The sequence below is a fragment of the Nicotiana tabacum genome, chromosome 15, assembly GCF_000715075.1.
Source record: "Nicotiana tabacum cultivar K326 chromosome 15, ASM71507v2, whole genome shotgun sequence".
NCBI lineage: Eukaryota > Viridiplantae > Streptophyta > Magnoliopsida > Solanales > Solanaceae > Nicotiana > Nicotiana tabacum.
This window is the reverse complement of record NC_134094.1, coordinates 1,559,949-1,586,846: the sequence shown is the minus strand read 5'-3', so window position 1 is coordinate 1,586,846 and position 26,898 is coordinate 1,559,949. Positions and strand designations below refer to the sequence as shown.

The following is a 26,898-nucleotide window of genomic DNA, read 5'->3' as shown; positions in this document are numbered from 1 at the left end:
AAACTCACAAAATCCGAACCCCCATTCAATCACAAGTCCAACCATACCAAAATTACTCAAATTTGACCACTACTCGACATTCTAATCCTCAATTAAAGTCTATGAATTTTTCTACTATTTTCAATCCAAAACACTAATTTGTTGATAAAAACAACAATAGATTCATGTAATTTAATCAAAAACGAGTTAGAATCACTTACCCCAAACTATATGGTGAAAATTTCCTCAAAATCGCTTCAATCCGAGCTTCATAGCTCCAAATGTGTTAAAATGGCAGAAACCTCAAAATATATCTTCTGTCCAGGAATTTACTCTTCGCGATTGCGAAAAATGCTTCGCGATCACGAAGTACAAATTATTTCAGCCCAAAATTGCTATTCGCGATCGCGGAAAACCAATCGCGATCGTGAAGATCAAACTCCCCAACTCTTCCAGATAGCCTCTAGTATAATGGTCATAACTCTTTGTACAAAATTCCAGATTGTAAATGGTTTAACTTTTTGAACACTAGACACCAAGGTCATAACTCTTTGTACAAAATTCCAAATTGCAAATTGCTCATCTCCCAATTCCTTATAGATTGCTAGATATAAGCTTCCAAAGTTAGCTATGTGCAATAAAGATTTTCAAACTCTTCCCAGATATCCTATAGTATATCCACCATAACTTTTGGTACACAACTCCAAATGCTAAATGGTTTACATTTCAGAAAACTAGACATCAAGGGCTACAACTTTTATTTTTGGATCATCTCCAAATTCCTTATAGATTGCGAGATATAAGCTTTCAAAGTCGGGTCAGTCCAACAAAGATTTTGTTCTACACGATCGCGAAAGAGCTTCCGCGATTCACAAGGCCGCAAACTGTTGTTTGCTCTTTGCGAACACGACCAAATATTCGCGATCGCGATGCACACCTCTGTACGCAGAAACCAGCAATTAAAAATGGCCTAGAAATGGTCAGAAACCACCCCGAAACTCACCCGAGCCTCTCGGGACCTCAACTAAATATACCAACAAGTCTTAAAACATCATACGAACTTAGTCGAAGCCTCGAATCACATCAAACAACGCTAAAATAACGAATCACACCTCAATTCAAGCCTAATGAACTTTGAACTTTCAAATTCTATATCTTATGCCAAAATATATCAAATCAATCCGGAATGACTTCAAATTTTGCACACAAGTCATAAATGACATAAAGAAGTTATTCCAATTTTCAGAATTGGATTCCAACCCTGATATCAAAAAGTCAACTCCCCGTTCAAACTTTCTAAAAATTTAACTTTCGTCATTTTAAGCCTAATTCTACTACGGACCTCCAAATAATTTTTCGGACACACTCCTAAATCCAAAATCACCATACTGAGCTATTGGAATCATCAGAATTCAATTTCGAGGTTGTTTACACATAAGTGAATATCCGGTCAACATTTCCAACTTAAGTTTTCAATTATAAGACTAAGTGTCTCATTTCAATCTGAAATCCTTTCGGACCCGAACCAACTAACCCGATAAATCATAAATCAACTGTAAGGCATAAATTATGCAGTAAATGGGGGAACGGGGCTGTGATACTTAAAATGACCGGTCGGGTCATTATAATTTATTTCATATCCGTTTTTGCAATAATTCAATCTTAGTAGTTCATGTCTTATACTACCAGTCCTTGGATTATTGTTTGGAATCCAGATATATCAATTGTTGATCACATTTATTTTATTAAAATTGTGTTAACTATTAATTGGCTGACCTAACAGGTCGGGTTAAGTGCCATCACGACTTGTGGATTTTGGGTCGTGACAAAAAGTTAGACAAGAATCTTAGCAAAAAGGTTATTTTTGTATGCTTGCAATATGATTAAATTATCTCTATAAAATCAATGTGTTTTCTTACAAATGAATATCTCATGTCCCCTATCATTGTGTCTCTTTCTATTTATAGGGAACATATTCCTCGAAACCCTAATAGTACAAGCGCAGAGAATATCCACTAGAATATTCTCTTTAGTATCTTATCTTGAAACTAGCCGTTGTAACTCTGTCTAGGATGCTCGACCTCGACCTTGATCTATGACGACCTCGACCTTGATCTACGATGACTTCTCGACCTTGATTCTTATTGATTCTTCAACCATGACCTTCATCATTTTTGGAACCAGTTCGACCTTGGGCAGGTCTTTATTGAAGTCGTATTGGAGACACATGGCAGTCTGTGAATGCCTCCTTAATGTTAACCATGGTTTGATCATATTAGAGATTATTTTTGACCCATACATATATATTATTTTTCACTCCTACATATCATGTATATCCATTAACATCAGCAATTGAACCTTAATTGTAACATGATCCGTATGAGCTCAATAATTTATTAAGAGAAAGTTAACCCTCCATTGGAAGTAAACGTCTAGCAAGATCTTCAATTATATGAACCACATGCAATTCTTCAAATCAACTAGCAATGTATTAAAGTTCCTCACAAAATGGTATGCATGCTCACAAAATGAAAGCTTGAGTTAGTTTAGTTCTCAAATAAGTGATTCATTCTATATTTGAAAAGGGCAACATGCTCTACACTTCTAGGAGCAAAAATATTTAAAATGTATCTTATATTATACAGATGTGCAGGAATAATCTTTTCAAGAAACTTAAAAATAAATATTCAATGAATTTAACTTTTGTTATAATGGAAGTCTAAAGCAAATAAAATATGATTTGAATTAAAATAAGATAAGGTAATTTATCTCTAAAAGCATAGTATTTGTGGCAACTAAAGTCGCCACAAAATTAAGGCTATTGTGGCAAGAGAGTTCATTTTGAAAGGATAAATAATTATTTTTTTAGGATAAAATATTCCTTTTTTCCGGCGAACAAAGTCGCCACCAAAGGTCTCTACTGTTGGTCGCCTTTGGAACTATTAGTGGCGACTGCATTACTTTTAGTGGCGACGTTGTCGCAATTAACAAAAACAATTTATGCATTTAAAAGCAACTCTCGGCCACAATACTTAAATTTATGGTGACTTTAGTTGCATAAGAGTTGACATTTTATAGCAATTATAACTGCTATAATAGTTGAATAAGTTGTTATTAAAGTCATTATTCATTGACGGTCTACTTTAAATCTATTTTTTTTTTGTCGCATAATTGTTTACATTTTGTAGAAACTTTAATTTAGTCGACACTAATTATTGACATTAAAACTTGAATTTCTACTCATAAAACAAGCAAAGACAAAAATTCAAGACCATATCTACTTTGAGAGCTATTTGTGTACTTCAGCCCTATAAAAAGGGCATCCGATGAATTATTTTCTGTAAATAAACCTTAATAATTGTTGTCCTAGGCCCAACTTCATTTTTTCTGGAATGTATATCCTATGACCAATATATATTCATCTAAAATCTCAATTGGTTAGTTTTCTGTTCAGTATAGGGATATAGTAATACATGCTCGTTTATCAAATAAATTCAGCCGCTAATATGTTTAGTTTCAGTAGAGAATGGTATGTTCATATCAAATTACAAAGATGATTTTTGGATCCAACAAACAAATGATTCAGACGCCCATATCGGATGCAAAATTTAATTAATAAGATCACAGTATGCAGATACAAATTGCCCGGCATTTATACTGTCCTTATTGTCCGGTGCTACCAAGCTAGTATAAAATACTACACAAAAGATATATGAAGTATAAACACACTTCTTGTGTAAACATTAGACGTAAATCATGCTTGTTGATGGACATCCATATAAATAATTAGCATCAACAAGAACTTTTTCTCTTTTTGCCCGCTTAAGATCTTCATCCACCGTCATCTTCACCAATTGCTCAAATCTGACTCTGGTTTCCAACCCAAAACCTTCTTCGTTTTGCTTGCATCTCCTTTGAGATTATCTACTTCTGCGGGCCTAAAATACCTCTGGTCAATATTCACATGTTCCTTCCACAATTAAACCCCACCTAATCAAATGTCACTTCGCAAAACTCCACCGCAACATGTGACTCTTCAATTATCAACACATAATTATCAGGCTTCCCATGTTGTCTATCAAGAAAAGTTCCATTTTTTCTTGACAAGTGGTTATAACTACATCCTTTATAATCATTATGACAAGTTGGCTTGCTTTTTGATGCAGCAACAAATGAGCCTTTCTATTAGAAAAGGTGAGAACTCGGATTCAATAAGTCATGCTCTTCAAGAACATAGCTTGAGTTTTCATAGAATGAAACAATGAGTCCAAAACATCAATCTACCAGAAATTGAGAGGTAAAAGGGAATAGTGGAAATTGAGATATCTCTAATAACATAAAGGTTGTAGTAATAATCACTTGTGAAAAAAAATTGAAACTTTTCTGGATAGACAACATGAGAAGCTTGATGATTATGTGTTCGTTACTGAAGAGTCACGTACTGTGGAGGAGTTTTGCGAAGTGGCATTTGGTTATGTGGGGTTAAGCTGGAAGGAACATGTGGAGATTGACCATAGGTAATTTAGGCTCGTGGAAGTGGATAATCTCAAAGGAGATGCAAGCAAAGCGTAAAAGGTTTTGGGTTGGAAACCTAGAGTCGGATTTGAGCAATTGGTGAAGATGACGTAGATGAAGATCTTAAGCTAGCTAAGAGAGAAAGTTGTTATTGACGCTGGCTATATAGATGCCAATCAAAAAGCATGATTTACATCGAAATTTTATATTGGATTATATTCCTATGAAATGTACCTAAGAATGGAGCTTGTAAGAAGAGAATTCATTCCTATGAAATGTACCTAAGAATGGAGCTTTTTATAGGTGCCTCATTAGGATTATTAGTTAAGCCTAATCCATTCTAGAGATAGTTACCCTTTTCTTATCAGGAATTAACAAAGGAATCTTTTAACGAATATATCAACCATGCAATCTTTTCAATGCATGTGACAAAATGTGACAAAATGTGACAGTTCAACCAGTCTTTTCACTTCAAGAACCTTTTCCTAGTGAAATGTTTTAGATGGTATACCAAATTGGGTATTGGGACTTTGTAGATGCATGTGATATTATTAACTAATTGTAGCAGCCACCGAATGAGCTAGCTTTGCGAAACAAATTTCTTGATACCATATATGTGTATAACAACAGCAACAACTATGCCTCATTCCTAAACAAGCTGGGGTTGGCGATATGAATCCTCGTTATATATATATATATATATATATATATATATATATATATATATATATATATATATGGGGTATGGGGAAAGGTTATGGCATTATATGTTCGGTTAAATCTCTTTTGCCGCAAAAAATTATATTGTGCAAATAAAGCAACTAACGGATGATTATGGCTATATATAGACTATTGAATCCCTTTGAGGCTAATAGTGTTGTGGATTATCTAGCAAAAAGAGCCAAGAATAGTCAACAAGGTTCCTTCTATTACACCTTCGAAAGCCCTTCCTAGAGGTGCGAAGGGCCCCTTTATGTTGGACAAATTTCAGATGCCTACTATTAGGCAAAGATACGACAAGGCTAATTTCTTTGTTAGTTAGCCCTTTTTAGTTGATGGGATGGCTGAATAATTAATGTATGCTTTAAGGCCATCCTTTTTTTGAAGGACAATTGCTTGTCCGTATGTTGTAATTTTGAGGTAAGGTCAAGTCCCCCTCTGGTTCTCTTTCTCATGAATATAACTAAACCCACATCACTAGGAAAATTTATAAAAATAAAAAATAAAAAATAAATCCCTTTGACATTAGGAAAGATTTTAGTGTGGTATTCGAGAATTGCTTTAGGTCACTGTTCAATTGCTAGGCGTGACTTAACCGCAATCTTGAACTCACAGCTTTCAACCCCACAAACGCACCGTCACTAACATGCTAACTTGCGAAAATAAGAAAATCTCATAATCAACTCTGAACCACAAGCAAATTGAACATCTCAACAAGTGCGAACCTTGCATTTAACTCAATCTAGGAGAACATCACCACACACAATATAACTTCTATACTTGTAGCAAACATCAACTCCGGCATTGGCCATAACCATGGTAATTTCTTCAGAACTCATTAACACATGATTGAGTCATCAGAACCGATCGCCTCTAACTCAACCGAATCACCCAGACTGCCAACCTGCAAGCAACTCAATCTGATATGCATCGCTCTAAAGGGACCTTCTGGGACTCTAAAGCCATTTCTTTCATCCATCCAATATTGCCATATAGAATCATTCTTGACATAGTAATACCGCAGATTCGATTACCATTCGATACCGATCTCAAGCCTTACCCATACACAAATTTAGAAGTCCTTAAATGTTACATATGATCTGAAACTCGTCAGAACCTTATCGATAACCACTCACCTCTTCAATAGACAATTAATACGCACCGAGCAACCCACGCTTCACCAGCACATGACTATTCAAAGTAATAACCAAGCAACCCCTCAGCCCGACAACTGATACAACGCATGATCCTATAATCCGATCGTCATTAGCAGACTCTCCCATTTAGCCCGAAGCCATAGAACACATCGTCGGTAATCCAAAGTCACATATCTTTATAGCATGCCCCGATCCCGCACGGCAATTTAGTTGAATACTTCAAAAAAGGCCATGCAATACTTGTCATAGAACACTTCGAAGACTCTGCCAAGCACTTACCCATCCTTACAATAGTCAAACAACTTCCCCAAATGCTCTGAAATGATAATATATGCATCCCACCGAATGGAAACCACATACGAAACACACGATCCAAACTCATCACGCAGGAGATAACCCACAAATGCAACAACTCACCATGAACCCACCATAATCAAAACAACTAGTCCAGTAGACCGCCTTTCCATGTTCGTGCTTACCAACCAGATATAAGAGCCCGCCTCGTATCACAAATGAACGACTGAAAGATTTAACACTGCATTTGCTCCCCAGACTAGACATCACATCGCGATGATAATCAAGCATCCATAGCCTTCGTAATCCATCTGCAGCATCATAAATCATCGACGCATAGCAATTACTGATGCACAACATCTCATATGAACGAATATGAAGAATCAAAATAGGTTTCAAGATGAAACAAGGCCGCACGATAAGGAAAGAAGAAAGGGAAATTTTCTTAAATGTCATGTAGACTCTCAAAGATAGGTATGGATGTCATCATACCGATCCGCAAGACTCTACTAGACATTTGCTCATGACTCGTAGAACCTACGAACCTAGTGCTCTGATACCAACTTGTCACAACCCAAAATCTACAAATCGTGATGGCATCTAACCCGACCCGTTAGGTCATCCAATTAACAGTTAACACAATTCTAATAAAATAAATGTGATCAATAATTGATATATCTGGATTCCAAACAATAACCCAAGGACTAGTAGTACAAGATATGAGCTACTAAGACTGGATTATTGCAAAAATGGATGTGAAATAAATACAACTTCTGTTTAAAATGTACATAAACATAATTAAACTCTAAAACTACCCAGGGACTAGTGGTACCCACATCCGAAAGGCACGAACATCTTCAGAGTCATCCCCCGTCATCCACCGCAGCTCCGCTCCAAAAATTTGCACGCAAGGTGCAGAAGTGTAGTATGAGTACAACCGACCCCATGTACTCAATAAGTATCTTGACTAACTTCGGTGAAGTAGTGACGAGGCTTTTTAGTTAAAAGATAATCATTGATATAACATATACAGTAAACAAGCAAGAAACAAATATGCGAAGCAATATATGAGTACTAGAAGAGATCACAATTTAGCATTTTCCAATATCTCGACCAATCCTTTTCCTGGAGCGCTAACCAATAAACCACGATAGTAACTCCATAACTTTCATAGTGTGAGAAATGTACTCAAGATATCAAATCAATGGAATGGCAATACCCTTCGTGTATTTATCTTATCCTCACCAAATATACGTATAACAGTACCAACCGAGTGAAAGTAATGCCAATAACAGTAATGACAAAGTGAAAAATACACAGGAAACAATAACGAAGAAGGCAGTACATATGGTCAATAGTAGCAGACTAGGTAGGAGGCATAGAAATAATGACAGCAATTAGGAAAGAAGAATATAAATTTTACTAACTAGCATGGTAGAAGGCCTATGTGTAGATATAACAAACAAGAGGGAAATCATGATCTTTATGAGCTAATACCTAGAAGGCATAAATAACTAACATGATAATAAGCTTATACGAAAATGCAACAAATGAGGAACGCCATGGATGTAGATATAACAACAAAAAGGGAAACATGATATTTCCAAGTTAAACAAACAGAAGGCATGGGCAATACAACAACAATTGAGATAGAGAACAAAACCATAACAATAACGACAAGTCACATAGAAAACTTAGGTACAACAGTAACAGCTCAAGGTAAAGGCATGAACGTATACACCATGAAAAGATATCACAACATAATGCATGTCCCTCATCCTAGCCTGCACGGAAATACCCTTCGTGCCATGAACCCATGATAATATAAATGAAATGGCACGGCATCACCGTTCATGCTTTTACACACATCCTCACATGTTAATATAAATGAGAACACGCGGCATCACCCTTCATGCTTTTACTTTCACCTTCACATGATAACGTAAATAAAATGGCATGGCATCACTCTTCGTGCTTTACACTCTTCCTCACATGATAATGCATACGCAATGGCACGACATCACCCTTCGTGCTTTACGCTCTTCCTCACCAAGCATATGTATACCAATGACAAGTAAGGTAGGAAGCATGAATAACATCAAGGAGAGTGTTTAAGCGAATATTCCAAATGAACATCAATCACATGTTTCCAGCCAATAACAATTCAACAAACCTCAAGTACTTTATTATTCAAGTATTTTGACAAATCTAAAAAAAATGATCTTTAACTCAAGTATAGAATCAAATATCTCAAGAATATCGGTCGTAATGATGTATTAATGATTAAACATATTGATGACCGAATTTAACACATCAATAGTTTCACAAAAAATCATCAAATTTTAATCAAGTTATAATGAGCCAAATCTTGGTTCCTAGCATTTAATTTCATATTCTTGGTAATCTAGAAGTCAAGCAGGGCATGAAACGAGAAGGTCACAAAATTTTACAAGGCACAATTAATCGTATATTCTACCCCCGAGCATTATTAACCCTGGTACATGCATATACACTTGTCACATCATATATGCATCACCCCCGCATGTAGCAAAAAATGGCAATTAGTAGAAAAACTTTTTTCAACAAAGTTAGGCAAGATACTTACCTCAATTCAGCCAAATCAATACTCAAATTAGCTTTTCCTTTACAAATTCATCTCCACTCGACTCAATCTAGCCAAAGACGACTTAAATACATCAAACAATGCAAGAGAAAACAATTCCAATTAGGAAAGCTATGATCTTTATACAATTTTTAAAAAGTCAACAAAAGTTAACCCTGGGATGCCCAGTCAAAACTCGGGTCCAAGGGTAGGTATTGATTACCAATAGCCTCACGAGTCGATATACGTGTTTTGTTTCCAAATCCGAGTCCAATTCGATTCTCAAATCCAAAATATTTCAATTATTTCAAATTTTTGACAAAATCACCAAATGTTTCCCTTAGATACTCATGAATTTGATGTTAATTCTAATGTATAATCACGAAATATATTGAAAGTTGATTAAAATTACTTACCCGATAGTTTGGTAGGAACATCCTTCCACAAAATCGCCTCCCATCAAGGCTAAGGTTCAAAATATATCAAAATGAAGCTAAGTCTCGGAATTACTCAGCTATATGCAGACTGCAGATGTCGCATTTGTGACATAAGGTTCGCAAATGCGAACCCCGCAAAAGAAGACAAGGCATCGCAAAAGCGAACCAGGAGGAGTTCTACTAAGTCGCATTTGCGACCAAAATATCGCAATTGCGAAGACAGATGCCATCGCAAAATCGGAAGAAAGCTTCTCAAAAGCGAATAGCCCACACTCGCCAATGCGATGAATGTCTTAGAAAATGCGAACTCTTCCCCAATAGCCTAGTTTCGCAAATGCGAGGGCTACTTCGCAAATGCGATAGTCGTTTTGAGACAAAAACATCGCAAATGCGATGGAACCAGTACCAGCACTCAAAAATTATATAAAATCATTCCGAAACCAATCCAAAACTCACCTGAGCCTGCGAGGCTCCAAACCAAACACCCACACCAGTCCAAAAACATAACACGAACTCGCTCGCGTGATCACAACATCAGAATAACATCTAGAATCACGAATCGAATGCCAAAATGCATAGAAATCTCCATGAACTTAAAGAACCTCTAGAATCGCAACCACGCGTCCGAACCATATCAAATAAACTCCAAATGACGCCAAATTTTGCATGCAAGCTCCATATGACGAAACGTACCTATCCAAGTTCTGAAACCAAAATCCAAACCCGATAGCCTTAAAGTCAAACCATGATCAAACCTAGGAAAATTTCAAACCTTTAAATTGCCAATTTCCGCCAAATGATGCTGAAACCATCTCCAAATGCAAATTCGGGCATACGCCCAAGTCCAAAAACATCATCCGGACCTACTAGAACCGTCAAAACTCCGATCCGAGGTCAAATACTCAAAGGTCAAATCTTGGTCAATTCTTTCAACTTCGAGCTTCTCAAATGAGAGTCACTCCTTAAAATCATTTCAGAACCACTCAAAACCCCGGGTCGATGATGCACGCAAGTCATAATACACTAGGTGAAGCTACGCATGACCTAAAACTGCCGAACCGGACGCAATTGCTCAAAACGACCAGTTGGGTCGTTACACGTTTCCACTCGATCCAAGAACAACATGTGTGTTCTAAGTCTCATCAATCATTCTTCATTGTCAAAAATAATATTCTTGGATCTCACCCATTTTTGGGGTGACTCACACATTTTTATTTACTTAAATGCCATTTATTGTCATTCATTACTATTTAATGCTATCTTTCATCTTTTTGAATCATTGAATACTGTTATTAGTGCTCACATTCACTACCCTTCGGCCAATATACATATTATTTGTCATAAAACTGATAACCTTATCTTTTGGATATTATTATTAGCTATTATTGACTCTACTTTACTTAATTCTAATTGGTTGAACCAAAATCTATATTTTGGGTCGAACAATTTGGCGCCGTCTGTGGGGACTTCATAGTTAAATTTTTAGTTTCTTTTAGATCTACAGCTAATGTGAGTCACTAACCTCACAAACCCCAAGATCTTTCTCTTTCTTTGCACATACGGAAACCTACAAGGCAGGTAACCAAAGAGAGAGGACTAAAGTGACAGGTGATTTCCTTAGCAACCTCATGAACGCTATTAACGAGAGCTGTGAAACATTAGGCAAGGATGTGACGCCCACTGCCTCCCCCTAGCGCCAGAGGTCGCCTCTCCCCTATTGTAGTATAACAAAACTAAACGGAAACTGGCCTCCACGTCCATAGGAGAAGGGACGCCACCGACCATGAAAAAGCTCCTCGAAGTATGGTTGATCGTTACGCTAGTAAGCATTCTCAACAAGTCCACTCCATGCACGACTAAAGATATCACAAGAGCCCACATAGTGCAACGTGCAAACAAATATGACGATCAACCAGACCCTCCAATGCCAGGTATAACTCAAAGTGTTACTAACAATGCAGGTGACAACGTCCTCGCCGCTATTCTAAAGAGGGTGGAAGAAATAGAGAGTGAAAATAAAGCGCCCGGAGATCAAATGAAAGAACACCAAGAACAAGTCGACAAGATACCGGATGCCCCTAAGCTACTGCCAAAGAGGGACACCGGCAGGTTCATAGAGCATCCGTACACCGAGGAAGAATCCCCGCATGCCATACCAAAGACCTTCAATATGTTGTCATAGCTTAGGATATACGACGGAACGACTGACCCCGAAGATCATGTGACTCATTATGTCACCGCCATGAAAGGCAACGACCTCACCAATGAACAGGTTTCCTCTATTTCGATGAAGAAATTTGGAAAAACCCTTACGAGAGGGGCATTAACATGATACTCATAGCTACCAACCTGCTCCAAAGAAACCTTCGAGGAGATGGCCGATAAGTTCGTAACGGCGCATGTCGGAGCCAAAAAAGACGAAACAAGAGTAAGTGACATATTTGCCATAAAGTAGTCCTTAGGAGAGGGACTGAGGGACTTCCTTCGATCGATTTAACAGGGTAAGGATGACCCTACTAAACGTGTCTGAGAGGATGGCGGTCGCAGCGTTTTAGAATTGGTTGAGTAGAGATGGTTCAAGAATGACTAGAAAACTGCTGAGCCGGTTGATGAAATATCCTTCGACCACTTGGGATGAAATCCACAATGCTTACTGTGCCGAAGTTCAAGCAGATGATGACGACCCTAACAGACCAACTCAATGATTCTTCTCGGTACAAGCCGAGTCTAGGAAAGAACAGAGAGATAATATAAGGAGGGATCACCCGATCTCACGATCCAACAAGGAGCGACATCATCCATATGTCAGGGGCCCCGCCCCACCTTCTTTCCACTATGATGAAGGCCCATCCAGGCCAAGAACAGGGACTCATTGGAATGAGAGACGTATGCCTCCCTTATTATCTTCTAACAATTTTTGTGTGTCATATATAGAAATAGGCTATGCCCTGGAGAAACTCGGAACGAAGGTGAAGTGGCTGCCAAAGATGAGGTCTGATCCGAGCACCAGAAAATTCGGCGCCCTCTGCGAGTTCCACCAGGAGCGCAGACACAAGATAGAAGATTGCATTGCCCTCAGGCAAGAGGTCGTGAACATGTTGCAGTAGGGACACCTCAAAGAGCTGCTGAGCGACAAGAGGAGAAACAACTTCGCCAGGGGACGTGAACGCCAAGGACCGCCAAAGCCACCATCACCAGCTCACACCATCAACATGATTATCAGCGACAGTAATGACGCCTCCATCAACAACGTTAAATTCACTGCCACTCACAAGTGCAAAAGATTTTTCACCCACAAACGGTACGACAGACTTGAAGAAAGTATCATTTTCGATGAGTCAGATGCCTCCGGTTTGACTTTCCCTCACAATGATGCTCTCGTCATTACTTTGTGCATTTTAGATACCTATGTCAAATGTATCATGGTGGACGATGGGAGTGAAGAGTGAATTATCAATCCCAGAGCCCTCACTCAGATGAGACTCGAGGACAAGATAGTGCCGCGCTGCATCACACTAACCGATTTTAATAATACAGTTAAACGCACATCGGGAGAAATTACACTCCCTGTCTTGGCCGCCGACACAACGTTGGAGACGACATTCCACATCATGGAACAGGCCACCGCATACAATGCCATAGTAGGAAGACTATGGATACATCCCATGAGAATTGCCCCCTCAAACTTATACCTAGTAATTAAATTTTCAAAACCGTGGGGGATAGTCAGCATACATGGAGAAAAGCGCACGTCCCGGGAATGCTACCGCATCGCCATAGACAACACGATAACCCAACAGAAAAAAAGACAAGGAAAAAGAGGCATAGCAATCAAAAGGGCCGAGGTTGACACAAGAAGAGACCAGGGACGTCATCATGGATCCCAAAATGGTTGAAGTCGCAGACTCGAATATAGAGGACCTCGAACCCATTCAATTAGATCCCAACTACTATAACAAAAAGTCCTACATCGACTGCAAACTCCGAGAACTAGGTAAATTTAGTCAATTTTTAATAACTAACGCAGATTTGTTTGCTTTCAGCCATGTAGATATGTCGGGCATTCCCAAGGAGATCGCCACACATAAACTAAATGTCGATCAGTTCTACCCCCTTAGTAAGGCAGGTCAGACAAAAATTCAATCCCGCCATCAACGATGCCGTCCACAAGGAGGTGGGGAAACTAATAGAACATGGCTTCATCAGGGAGACTAAATACCCCAAGTGGATCGCCAACATAGTGATGGTCAAAAGGAAAAATAGAAAATGGTGGATGTGTATAGACTTCACGGACTTGAAAAAAGCATGCCCGAAGGATTCGTTCCTGTTACCAAATATCGACCAACTCATCGACATGACGGTCGGGCATGAGCTGCTGAGTTTTTTGGACGTGTACTCGGGCTATAACCAGATACTTATGGAAGAAGAGGACCGGGAGAAAACCACGTTCATCACCCAACGAGGAACATATTGTTACAAGGTCATGCCATTTGAGCTGAAGAACACAGGGGCTACCTATCAAATATTGGTCACGAAAATGTTCAATGATCAGCTCGGCAAGACCATGAAGGTATATAGCAATGACATGTTGGCCAAATCTGTAAAGGCAGAGGATCATATCGACCATTTGAAGGAAGCTTTCGACATAATGAGCCGGTACAGAATGAAATTAAACCCAGAAAAATGCATATTTGGCGTAGCCTCGGGAAAGTTCTTGGGTTTCTTAGTGTCACAACGGGGGATCGAGGTCAACCCAGATCAAATCAAATCTATCGAAGGATACCGGAGCTCCTAACTACCAAGGCAAGTCCAATCGCCGCCTTATCGAGATTCATCTCACGGCCATCTGACAGATGTCACAATTTTTTTGGCGTACTCAAAAAGGATAACGGCCTCGAGTGGACGCTCGAGTGCGTACAAGCTCTACCAAAACTAAAGGCATATTTGTCATCACCACCTCTGCTATCAAAGCCCGAACTCGGGGAACATCTCCTCGTCTACTTGGCCACCTCCGAAGTGGAAGTAAGTGCAGTCCTGATACGAGAAAGTAAAGGTACGCAATCTCCTATTTATTATATTAGCAGAACACTCGTCGACACCGAGACGAGGTACCCACACCTAGAGAAACTAGCCCTGGCACTTGTCATAGCTTCATGAAAGCTTAGACCTTATTTCCCTTGCCACCCTATCGCGGTCATTACCACCTATCCTCTAAGAGGAATTTTACATAAACCCGAATTATCGGGGAGACTGGCCAAGTGGGCCATCGAGCTAAGCGAGCAAAACATCACATATCAGCCGCAAACGGCGATAAAGTCACAAGTGCTCACCGATTTCATCGCAGACTTCAGTGCAAAGATAATGCATGAGGTCGAGAAGAAAGTCGTCCAAGCTTCTCTCCAAACACAAGACCTATGGGTCCTATACACCGATAATGCATCTAACGCTTCCAGACTAGGACTCACACTTGAGGTCCCTACAGGAGAAGTAATTCGCCAATCCATAAGATGCCCAAACATGACTAACAACGAGGCTGAGTATGAGGCCGTAATTGCAGGATTGAGGTTGGCACTCAAGCATGGGGCGAAACGGTTAAAACCCTGTTGTGATTTCCAACTCGTAGTCAACCAAGTCACTAGGACTTTCGAAATCAAAGAACAAAGGTTGCAAAAATACTTGACCGAGATTAGTAAGTTGTTTCCCAAGTTCGACGAATGTCAGCTCGACTAGATCTCGCGTGGATAGCATATTGAAGTGACGGCCTCGCCAAATTATCCGCAACCACCAAAAGCATCACGACCGGGGATAAAAGTGTAGTCCACCTCCTCAACTCATCTCTAGACCAAACCGAGGTAAGATCAGTAAGCTTAACTTAGGATTGGCGCAATCATATTATCGCCTACTTACAGGACGTCACACTCCCAATCGACAAAAAGGAAGCCATAAAAATAAGAATGCAAGCAGCCAGATGCAATCGCCTCCATAGCGACCTACACAAAATGACATACGGTGGCCCTCAGGAAAAATGTTTGGGCCCAAACCAAACCCAGCGCGTCCTCGATGAAGTTCATGAAGGTCATTGCGGCGCTCACTTCGGCAATCGAGCACTCGTTAGGTATCTCATATGGGCAGGATACTATTGGCCCACTATGAAAAAGGATGCCTCAGAATTCGTGAGAAATACGAACAATGTCAGAAAGCAGCAAGCAGAACATTACTACAACAAGAAAGTAAAGGTCCGTCCGCTCAAAGTCCGGGACTATGTACTCAAAGCCAAAACTCAAGCAAGAAAAGACCCACGGGAAGGCAAACTAGGAACAAACTGGGACAACCCATACAAAATAACAACCAAAACAAACAAGGGTTCATTCCAATTAGAGATGATGGAAGGAAAACAATTACCAAACAATTGGAACATCAGCCACCTCAAATACTTCAACTTCTAAAGGGAATAAGCGCCCCCAAGTAGTACTCTTTTTCCCTTACTTGAGTTTTTTCCCATTAGGGTTTTCTCAAGGAGGTTTTTAACGAGGCGATGAAAGGGACACTTCGATTCAAATTATGCAAAGCAAGGGATGTTTTCTCTTTCATTGCCCGACTCCTCAATACTCTCCAATCATGTAATCAGAACAACAATGTCAAAGTAATAGAAATTCAAGTTTATCAAAACCGCCCTAACAAAAGATTAGGTTAGATCAGCTCGAACAAACAACTATCGACCCTCGGCCGTATCGTAACAAAGGTTATGTTCGACCTAGCTCGAACAAAAACCTATCGGCCCTTGACCGCATCTTAACAAAGGTTAAGTTCGACCCAGCTCGAACAAACACCTATAGTCCCTCGACCGCATCGTAACAAAAGTGAAGTTCGACCTAGCTCGAACAAACACCTATTGGCCCTCAGCCGCATCATAACAAAGATTAAGTTCGATCCAGCTCGAACAAACATCTATCGGCCCTTGACCGCATCTTAACAAAGGTTAAGTTCAACCCAGCTCGAACAAACACACATCGGCCCTCGGCCACACCTTAACAAGGGTTAAGTTCGACCCAGCTCAAATAATACCTATATTTAACAAAAGGTTAAAAATAGACCAAGTTCGAACAACACCTACCGGCCCTCGGCCGCGATTTAACAAGAGGTTAAAATTCGACCAAGTTCAAATGACATCTATCGGCCCTCGTCCATGTTTCAATAGAAGGTTAAACTTAACCAAACGAGAAACTAAGTTCGACCAAGTCCAAACCTAACTGATCGATCCTCAGGCATACTCGATCTGTACGGACAATGGGGGTATCTAGCCCATAGATATTCAACCCGAATCATGGAGACATCAAAAGTATGAAGGAGCAAAATGCACAAAGTACAAAAACAAATCATGGCAGATAAGAAAGGCATAGATGAAAACAAAAACCAACTTTGATATGAATAGACAAAGGTTTCTTACAATGGATCTTGAAGACGCCAGCAAAAATACACAAAATTATAAAAAACAAACTACTGCTGGCCATCGCCATCACGGCCCACACCATCCTCACCGGTCCGGTCTTCAACATTGTCACCTCCCCGATCTTCAGCATCCTCTCCATCCTCGCCCGGAAGAATGGGAATGGAGTAGGGAAACTGAGTAAGGAAAGGAAGTTTAGAAAAGAAAATGGCAAGAAGAACGATGGTGCTCTGGAAAGTTAGAAGAAACAAACTTCAAACTAAAGTCCAAAAAACTCTATTTATAGAGATCGTGGCACTAAACTCGAAAATGGCTCATCATAATTAGCACCGGAATCGAAACGGCAGATCCAATCAAGGGTCACGCACGAATCAATGCAACGTATCGGGAATATGCATCATAATAATGCATGATGTCATGACGTCATTCTATTCCTTGGACAGGATAACTCCAACAAATCACCCATGAAACTTGTGGTATTTGAAATATGCGGCTCACATGGGGGGCACGTGGCATGTTCGACACAACGATTACGACTCTTGCAGCCTACTCGATAAGTTCGACCGAAAATGACATTATCCGCTCATTAAGCTCACCCGCGAGGACGACCTCAATAAGCAGAGTGACTAAATGTATAAGTCAAAAATTATCTCTAATATGATCAAACCATGTTAACATTAATGAGGCATTCACAGACTGCCATGTGTCACCAATATGACTTCAATAAAGACTTGCCCAAGGTCGAAGTGGTTCTAGAAATGATGAAGGTCGCGGTCGAAGAATCAGCAATGATCAAAGTCGAGAAGTCGTCGTAGATCAAGGTCGAGGTTGAGTATCCTAGACAGAGTTATAACGACTAGTTTCAAGATAGGACGCTAAAGAGAATATTCTAGTAGATATTCTCTGCACTTGTACTATTAGAGTTTCTAGGAATATGTTCCCTATAAATAAAAAGAGACACAATGATAGGGGACATGAGATATTTATTTGTAAAAAACACATTGACTTTATAGAGTGAATCTGATCATATTGCAAGCATACAAAAATAACCTTTTTACTAAGATTCTTGTCTAACTTTTCCACTAGATCCAAGAACCTGAGTGTTCTATGGCTCATCAATCATTCTTCATTGTCAGAAAGAATATTCATGTATCTCACTCATTTTCGGGTGACTCACACTTTTTTATTTACTTAAATGTTATTTATATCTGTTCATTATTATCTAGTGTTGTCTTCCATCTTTTTGAATCATTGAATACTGTTATTAGTGCTCACATTCACTACCATTCGGTCAATATATATATTATCTGTCATAAAACCGATAATCTTATCTTTTGGATATTACTATTAGCTAAGATTGACTCTTCTTTACTTAAATCTAATTGGTTGAATCGAGATGTATATTTTGGGTAGAATAAGATAAAGATTGGGTGAGTCGATATTCGCCCCAATTTTGAATTGCATCGTTATTGGTAGGCCAAAGGCTAAAGCCAAATTATAGTCATCGAATTGATCAAGTTAAGAGGTTAGTGAACATAGTTATTTATTACATAGATTACGAATAATTGAAACGTCATTGGACACGTGCATTCTACCACACGTTTTGAATGTTTTCTAGTGCATAAATAACTAAATAAGTTTTTGTTTACTTAGCACGCGAATAAGGTTTTGGATTGGAAACCCAAAGTCGGATTTGATTCTTGCACATAAAGAAATGGCTAAAGCCTAGATGAACTCAACAAAAGTCTGAGTAAGAGAATTATGTACAAAATACAAATTATGACGTTGTAATTGAACATGTACATAATACAAATTAGGACGTTGTAATTAACCTATACAAAATTTATGTTGAATTATGAAAGTGAACTACTTATCACATGCCTTCACAAGAAAATGCACAACACTTGCACTCAAAAAAAAAATGCACATAACTTGCACATCGCTTACAAAATGGACGGAAAATTGATTAAGTATATATCTACCCCTAACAAACTACTCAACTATACATTTAGACCAACAAAAAATTAGACTTATCATATATGAAATTACTCAAAGTACTTATATAAAAATAATAAAGGACCAAATATGCTAAATATCTCAACAACTATTCAAGCTCTTCCGTGTATAAGCACTAACAACTTTCAATTTACTACTATTTTTTTAAAATCAGGCCTACGATTATTAATGTTTACAAGAGGAATTCAGTCGAGCAGTTCTCACCAAGGCCATACCTAGTCATATTCCCTTATTGTGGTAATAGAGTTTTGTATGGACTTCCATATGTCTAGCCTCACAGGATCCATGTCTTGACGACTCGTTTAGTGGGGCTCGCCATTGAGATAATATTTATAATTATATTCAGAATTGTTATCCTAAATTATTATATTTTTATCAGTTTTTTATTTAAATTATTCGGTATCTTCAAAACTCTGATGAACTATATCCTGTCAGTTATTAAAAAACATCTCTTGATATTTTTTGTAAAATGTGTGAGATAACTCATCTAAAGACATGTGGAAGATAAAACTATCCATAAAAATGGTCCCGCTGGCATACTCTAACTGCTAATTAATTAGTGTTATAAAATTCCATTTCTTTTCCACTTCTATTTTCTTTGTATTCTCGATTTTTTCATTATTTTTTCATCATTCTTATTCTTTTTTTACCTTTCTTCTTCCTTTATCCAGATTCCACCCGAAACTTTTATTTCTTCTTAAATTACTTTTCTCCTTCATTTTTTTTTTTATTTCTCCAAAATTTCTCTTTTTTTCAAACCCTAGATTTTTTTAATCCCAAATCCCGTACTAAACCAAAATCTACAGTGAAATCGAAGGTTAATGTGAAAAATAAGATTGAATTGAGGTTTAATGGCAGAAATCCAGATTAATGGCTTTTACCCATTTTTTATTTTTTATTATTAGTTCAAGTCTTTAATTAAATTGATAATTAAATTAGGCTTAATTAATTAGCCACGTGTCTTAAACTTGGTATATTTAAAGCTAATTAGAAGCATGCATTATACTCAATAGTAAAAATTCGACGATGAATTTTTAATAATTAAGAAGATATAGTTCGGGGGTTTTAAAGACACAAGATAATTTAAGTAAGAAACTGACAAAAATATAATAGTTTATAGTGGTTTTCGGATATTAACTTTTATATTTACACTGTACTCAGAAAGGAATAAAAGGATGAAAATTTTCCTTTGTTAGGTGAAATCGCCTTCATGTTTTCACTTGCCTTAACAGTGATTCATACTCACAAAAAACGGTCTGGCATTGTGGATAGTATTCGCGTAGTGACAAATGTTTGCTTCTCCTATGATCAACCTGCTAGATAGAATTACTCGATATCTTATCTAGGAAAATTAAATTAGGATTCAGTGAGGATGATATAAAATAGAATATAAGTTTATAATCTATTTAAAATTGGCGAAAACTTTTAGCGTACCTATGACACGCTGATGCTAGAACACCGGTGCTTGCTTGTAACGACCCAATCGGACGTTTTGAGTATTTGCACTTCGCTCGGTAGTTTACGGGTATGAGTAGATTCATATGATGTATTATGACTTATGTGAATCGTCGGTTTTGGTTTTCAGGTTATTCGGAATCGAACTGGAAGAATGGATTTCATGGTTTGAAGTTTTAAATTGAAAAAGTTGATCAAGTTTTACTTTCTTGTGAATTTAAACCCGGAATGGAGTTTTGATGGTTCCGATAGCTCCGTATGATGATTTTGGACTTAGGAGCGTGTCCGAAAGATTTTTTGGAGATCCTTAGTGGATTTTGGCTTGAAATGGCGAAAGTTGAATTTTTGGGAAGTTTGACAGGGGGTTGACTTTTTGATATCGGGGTCTGAATCCGATTATGAAAATTAGAATAGCTCTGTTATGTCATTTATGACTTGTGTGCAAAATTTAAAGCCATTCCGGATTGATTTACTATGTTTCGGCACGAGTTATTGAATTTGAAAGTTCAAAGTTCATAGATTCGATTTGAGGTGTGATTCGTCGTGTTGATATTGTTATGTGTGTTTCGAGACCTCGAATAGGTCCGTATTGTATCAAGGAACTTGTTGGCATGTTCGGACGGGATCCCGAGGGGCTCAGGTGAATTTCAGACGAGGTTAGGATCATTTCATTGAATTTTTGGATTTTTGCTAAGCTGCTAGTTCTGGTATGACCGCACATGCGGTTGGTTTGCACAGGTGCGATGGTCGCAGAAGCGACAATGGAGTCGCAGGAACGGAGGTGTTTCTGGGAGCAGGAGTCCGCAGAAGCGGAGGATTCATTCGCATTTGCGAAGGCGCAGATACGGTGTGAAAGGGCGCAGGAGCGAACGTCAGCGCAAGAGCGCAATTTGGACTCGCACCTGCGTGTGCGCAGCAGCAGAGTTTCTACCATAGGTGAGAAGGCAGACCTCCAGTGCTTCTCCGTAGAAGCGTGTTTTTGGTCGCAAAAGCGACGCCGCAGAAGTGGCTAATGTGTAGCAGGTGCGAGAATACTGGGCAGAATGCTTTAAATTGAGGCTTTGGTTCTTTTATCATATTTTGAGATGTGGGACTCAGATTGAGGCGATGTTTAGAGCAATCTTCATCACAAGGATTGGGGTAAGTGTTCTACACTTATTCTTTTTCGTATTTCATGAATCTATCTTCATTTTTTGGAATTGATTGATGAATCTTAAAGAGAAATTGAGGGTTTTAGCCTAAAGTTTCATAATATGAATTTTTAAGTTTTGAATATCAAATTGGAGTCGGATTTGAGTGAAACTAGTATGGTTGAACTCGTAATTGAATGGGTTGTTGGATTTTGTAAATTTTGTCAGTTTCGAGGTGCGGTCCCGGGTTGTGCTTTTGGCCGATTTTGGGCTTTTGATTCAAGATTTAATCTTTTTCAATCGGGATTAGTTCCTTTAGCATTGTTTGATGTACTTGAGTTGTTTTTGTTAGTTTCGAGCCGTTCAGAGGTCGGAACGCATGAGATGGTATCTTTGGAGCATCACTTGGATTTCTCAACATTAGTATTGACTTGTTCGAGGTAAGTAACTCTTCTAATCTTGGAGCTGAGGGTATGAAACCCCGAAATACGTGTTATGTAATTGGTATTGAGGTGACGCACATGCTAGGTGACGGGCGTGTGGGCATGTACCATGGGAATTGAGACTCTGTTGTTTCCATAACACTATATAGTGGTCCTACTTTGTTGAGGTCCGTGTTTTCACCATGTGATAAAGTAATTGAGCCGTCAATTATGCTAAATATCATGTTTAGGCTTTATGACGATACTGCTAGGACCCACAATGGTCATTTTTTTGCTGTCATTTCATTGATATTTTGTACTCAGTTATATTCATACATTCATATCATATCTCAGTCTCAGTTGTTATTTATAGATACATCAGATCATTATTGTCGGGCTAGTCTCATGACATTGGTGAGACTGGAGATATTGATGACTGAGTGATGTCGGGGGCCTGTTTGTGAGGATATTGATACTATAGCACATGAGTTGTCTGTGCAGCATGTGAGTTGTCTGTGCAGATCCAGATATTGATACTATATCACGTGAGTTGTCGGTGCAGCACGTGAGTTATCCGTTCGGATCCAAATATTGATATTATAGCACGTGAGTTATCCGTGTAGCACGTGAATTATCCGTGCGGATCCAGATATTGATATTATGGCACGTAAGTTGTCCGTGCAGCACGTAAGTTGTCCGTGCGGATTATAGCACTTGGGTTATAGGAGCCCCTCCAGAGTCTGCACACCCCCAGTGAGCGCAGTTGATTATATATATGTGGATCGGACTGCATGCCACAGCAGAAATTGTACAGTGCTGGGTGATTGAGTGTGTTGATCATTGAGCATAGGCAGAGGGAATGCTAGACAGTGAGATTGATTACTCTGCGAGTGTGAGTACATGAACTCATCATTGAGATGCATTGCATTTAACAAGCGTACTTGAGATACATGCATAGAGATGCATTTCCTTCTGCTACCGGGTTTTGGTGCCATTTATGACTTTACCTGTATCTTGACATGTAGGCATAGAGACGTACTTTGCTCATGCTATCTGAAAATGAAACATCTTACTTGTTATTGAAAGGAGTTTTGGGAAAAATAAAAGTTTTCAAACTTACTCGTATTTTGGCATTTTTGGTAAAAGATTTGGGTTTTCATTGAGATACTTGAAAAGTAATACCTATTTTTCTGGAACTGTGAACGAACTGGGCATTTTATTTCTAAGATACCTCTTTTGTTATGTGTACTATGTTTTTATGAACTGTTGTGGAATATTAGTGTTGGACCCGACCTTTGTGTTAGCTCGTCACTACTTTCAACCTAAGGTTAGGTTTGTTACTTATTGAGTACGTGGGGTCGGTTGTACTCATACTATACTTCTGCACCTTGCGTGCAGATGTTGGCTACTGATATTGATGTGTTCGATATGAGCTGGATTTGAAGTTGTACCTGTGTCCCGGTTGTAGCTGCCTCTTGTTCATGATAGCCTTAGGTCTATAAAACTCTGTTAATGTATTATTTTTCAAACAGATGATGTATTTACTTTATTTCAGCTTTGTAAACTCTATTCTTAGAAGCTCATGATTTGTACTACCAGTCCTTGGAGAATGTATCAGATTCAGATATTTGTTTACTTAATTGCTTATTTAATTGTTATTGGAATTAGTTAGTGGTTAATTGGCTTACCTAATGGGTTGGGTTATGTGCCATCACGACTAGTCAGATTTTGGGTCATGACATTGCTGCTCTTGTCAACACGGGAATGATTCTGAAGCTCTCACTTTCTCTGAAAACTGTTTCATCGTAGAACGGTTATACGTAAATTAGCTCAAAGTTATTAACAAAATGTATAGAAAATGTATGTAATTGTAACGACCCGACCGGTCGTTTCGAGTATTACAACCCTGTCTTCCCATTTACTGCTCAAATTGTGCTTTACGGTTATTATTTGACTTTTCGAGGTAATTGATTCGGGTCCGGTGAGAATTTGGAATGATTTAGAATACTTAGTTCCAAGGTTTAGAACTTAAGTTGAAAAGTTTGGCCGGACGTTGACTTATGTGTAGCGACCCCGGAAAAGTCTTGCTAAGAAAATTAAGGTTTCATGGTGCCGAAGTAGGTTTACGTGTTTGAGAATGCGTCGGGGAATAAAGAATTTTTTTGCCGAAAAAAGTCATTTTTGCGGCCCACTATGTGGACCGCATAATGGCCGCAGAGTGAATCAGAGGTGGGGCAAGTTTGGAGGAAGGTCGGCGGCACATTATGCGACCGCAGACCAGTTCTGCGGTGCATTATGCTATTGCAGAATAGGTCTGCGGACCGCATAATGGCTGCAGACTGAAATAATGTTGCCTTTTTCCGGAGGGCCTTTTTGCGACCGATTATGCGGGCCGCATTACGATTATGCGGTACGGTCTGCGATAGCAGACCCGATTTCGGCAAGTTTAAGTTTTAAAAATTTTACCCGATCCTATTTTTATAAAAAGGTATTGGGGGTCATTTTGAAGAGTTTTATCTGATATTTTAGAGAGAGGTGAGAGCATCTTTGAGAGAGAGAAAGTGAAGACCTAGTCATTTGTCCATCAATTCTTGTTCAAGGTTTAAAATTTTCATAAGGATCTTGCTAGGATTTCAAAGAGGTAAGAATTTCTAACCCTAGTCTTCAATTTCACGTTTGGGTAAAGATGGGTGATTAGGAGTAGGATTCTTGGGTGTGAGAGTATTATTTATACATACACGTACCAATAAGATTTGTGGAAAAATTATTGAGTTCAAATGGGTAAAGATTGGGTTGAAAATGGTAGAAATCTTCAAAGACTTTAATTGAAGATTTGAGGGTCGAGTTGATGTCGTAATTTGGTGAAATTTGTATGGTTGGAATCGTGGTTGGATGAGCATTCATAGTTTGTAATTTTTGTCGGGTTCCGAGACGTGAGCCCCACGGGCAATTTTTGAGTGCAATTTCGGATTTTATTGGAAAATTAGTATTTTCATATGAAATTGATTCCAATAATTTATTTTGACTGAATCAAATTATTTGTGGCAATATTCAAGGCGTTTGGAGGCCGATTTGCGAGGCAAAGGAATTGCAGAATAAAGAATTAGACAGTTTGAGGTAAGTAACAGTTCTAAATTTGGTCCTGAGGGTATGAAACCCTAGATTATGTGTTATGTGATTGGTTTTGAGGTGACGAGCGTGTGGGCATGCACCGTAGAAATTGTGACTTGGTCAATTCAATGGAACTGTGTAGTTGAATGACCTGTTGATATCCGTACAATTTCTATGTGTTAGAAAAATTGAGATGAGACTCGTATTAAAAATAATGCTTAGGCATATGCTGTTATTATTGGTACCCATTGGGGTCATTTCTACGATTGAATTATATGTTCAAATTGTAATTTCACACTCAGTCATGTTCATTCATTTCATATCATATCTTAGTCTCTATTGCTATTTATTGATACATCATATTATCATTTTTTGGCTGATTTTAATGACGTTTTGATCCCGAGAGACTCGAGAGGTTAATGACTGAGTGAGGCCGAGGGCCTGATTGTGAGGATATTTATGGGATCGGACTGCACGCCACAGTATGATTCATTGATGTATGCCATGATTGGCTTGTTATAGCGCTTGGGTTGAAGGAGCCACTCCGGAGTCTGTACACACCCCTAGTGAGCGCAGGTACCTACTGAGTGCGAGTGCCGTGTGCTGAGTGATTGAGAGGAATGAGTGATTGTGAGGAAAGAGTGATTATGAGGATGGAGTGAATGGGAGGACTGGCTGACTGCTGCTCTAAGAGGATGCATTGATTTTATTGTTGTTACACTTCAGCTGTCATATATCACTATTTTGGAAATTTCTTAAAGATATTATCTCCTTTTTCAGTCGAACTTGATATGAAATTACTGTTGAGTTTTAAATGGGAAGCATGAAAGCATACCTATCTTCTTATGTTGGAAATTTCTGTAATTGGACTTAGCAGTGAAGCTCGTCACTATCTTCAGCTCTTTATTTAGTATTGTTACTTGCTGAGTTGGTTGTACTCACACTACAACCTGCACCTTGTGTACAGATCCAGGTACTTCGGGACAAGGCGATTGCTAGTTTTTCGAAGGTTTTTCCGTTGGAGACTATCGAGGTAGTTGATTGACGTCCGCAAAGCTTGACTCTCTTTCCTTTTAGTTTTTGTATTGTTCTATATTTTTAGACAGTGTTTTATCAGTCAGACATTGCTATCATTTAGATGCTCATGTACTCAGTGACACCGGATTTTGGGTGTGTTTGTATCGGTATTTGCGAGATTTTTGTGTTGTATTTAAATATTATGTTTTCAAACTTAAAGGAAATCGTGATTTATTGAGGTTGTCGGCTTGCCTAGTATTAAGATAGGCGCCATCACAACAGGTGTAATTTTTGGATCGTGACAGTAAAAGAAAAATCTTTTGATGTATTTCACTTCATCTTCCGGTCTCTGTATGTCAGGACGTGTAGGATCACTAGCAGCAAACTCCATGTATGACAGATGATGAAAGTTAGTTCAAAGCGACTTGGAAGATAAATGCATCTGCATATAGAAGTGTAGGAAATAGGAAAATAGAAGGTCAACTATAAAAACATTTATATGAGTAGTCTTTGTCAAGTTTTAGTACTTCTGTTAAAAACTAGAAAGTGAAATTTACACATACTGTATATACAATAAATGATTCTTTGGATACTTG

The 26,898-nt window shown here is 38.6% G+C and overlaps 1 pseudogene; it reads right to left on the bottom strand.

Moving 5' to 3' along the window:
• The window catches only part of LOC142169946 (UDP-glycosyltransferase 86A2-like), a 74,596-nt pseudogene extending 47,903 nt beyond the window's left edge, over positions 1–26,693 (bottom strand).
• Positions 26,694–26,898: the final 205 nt, after the last annotated feature.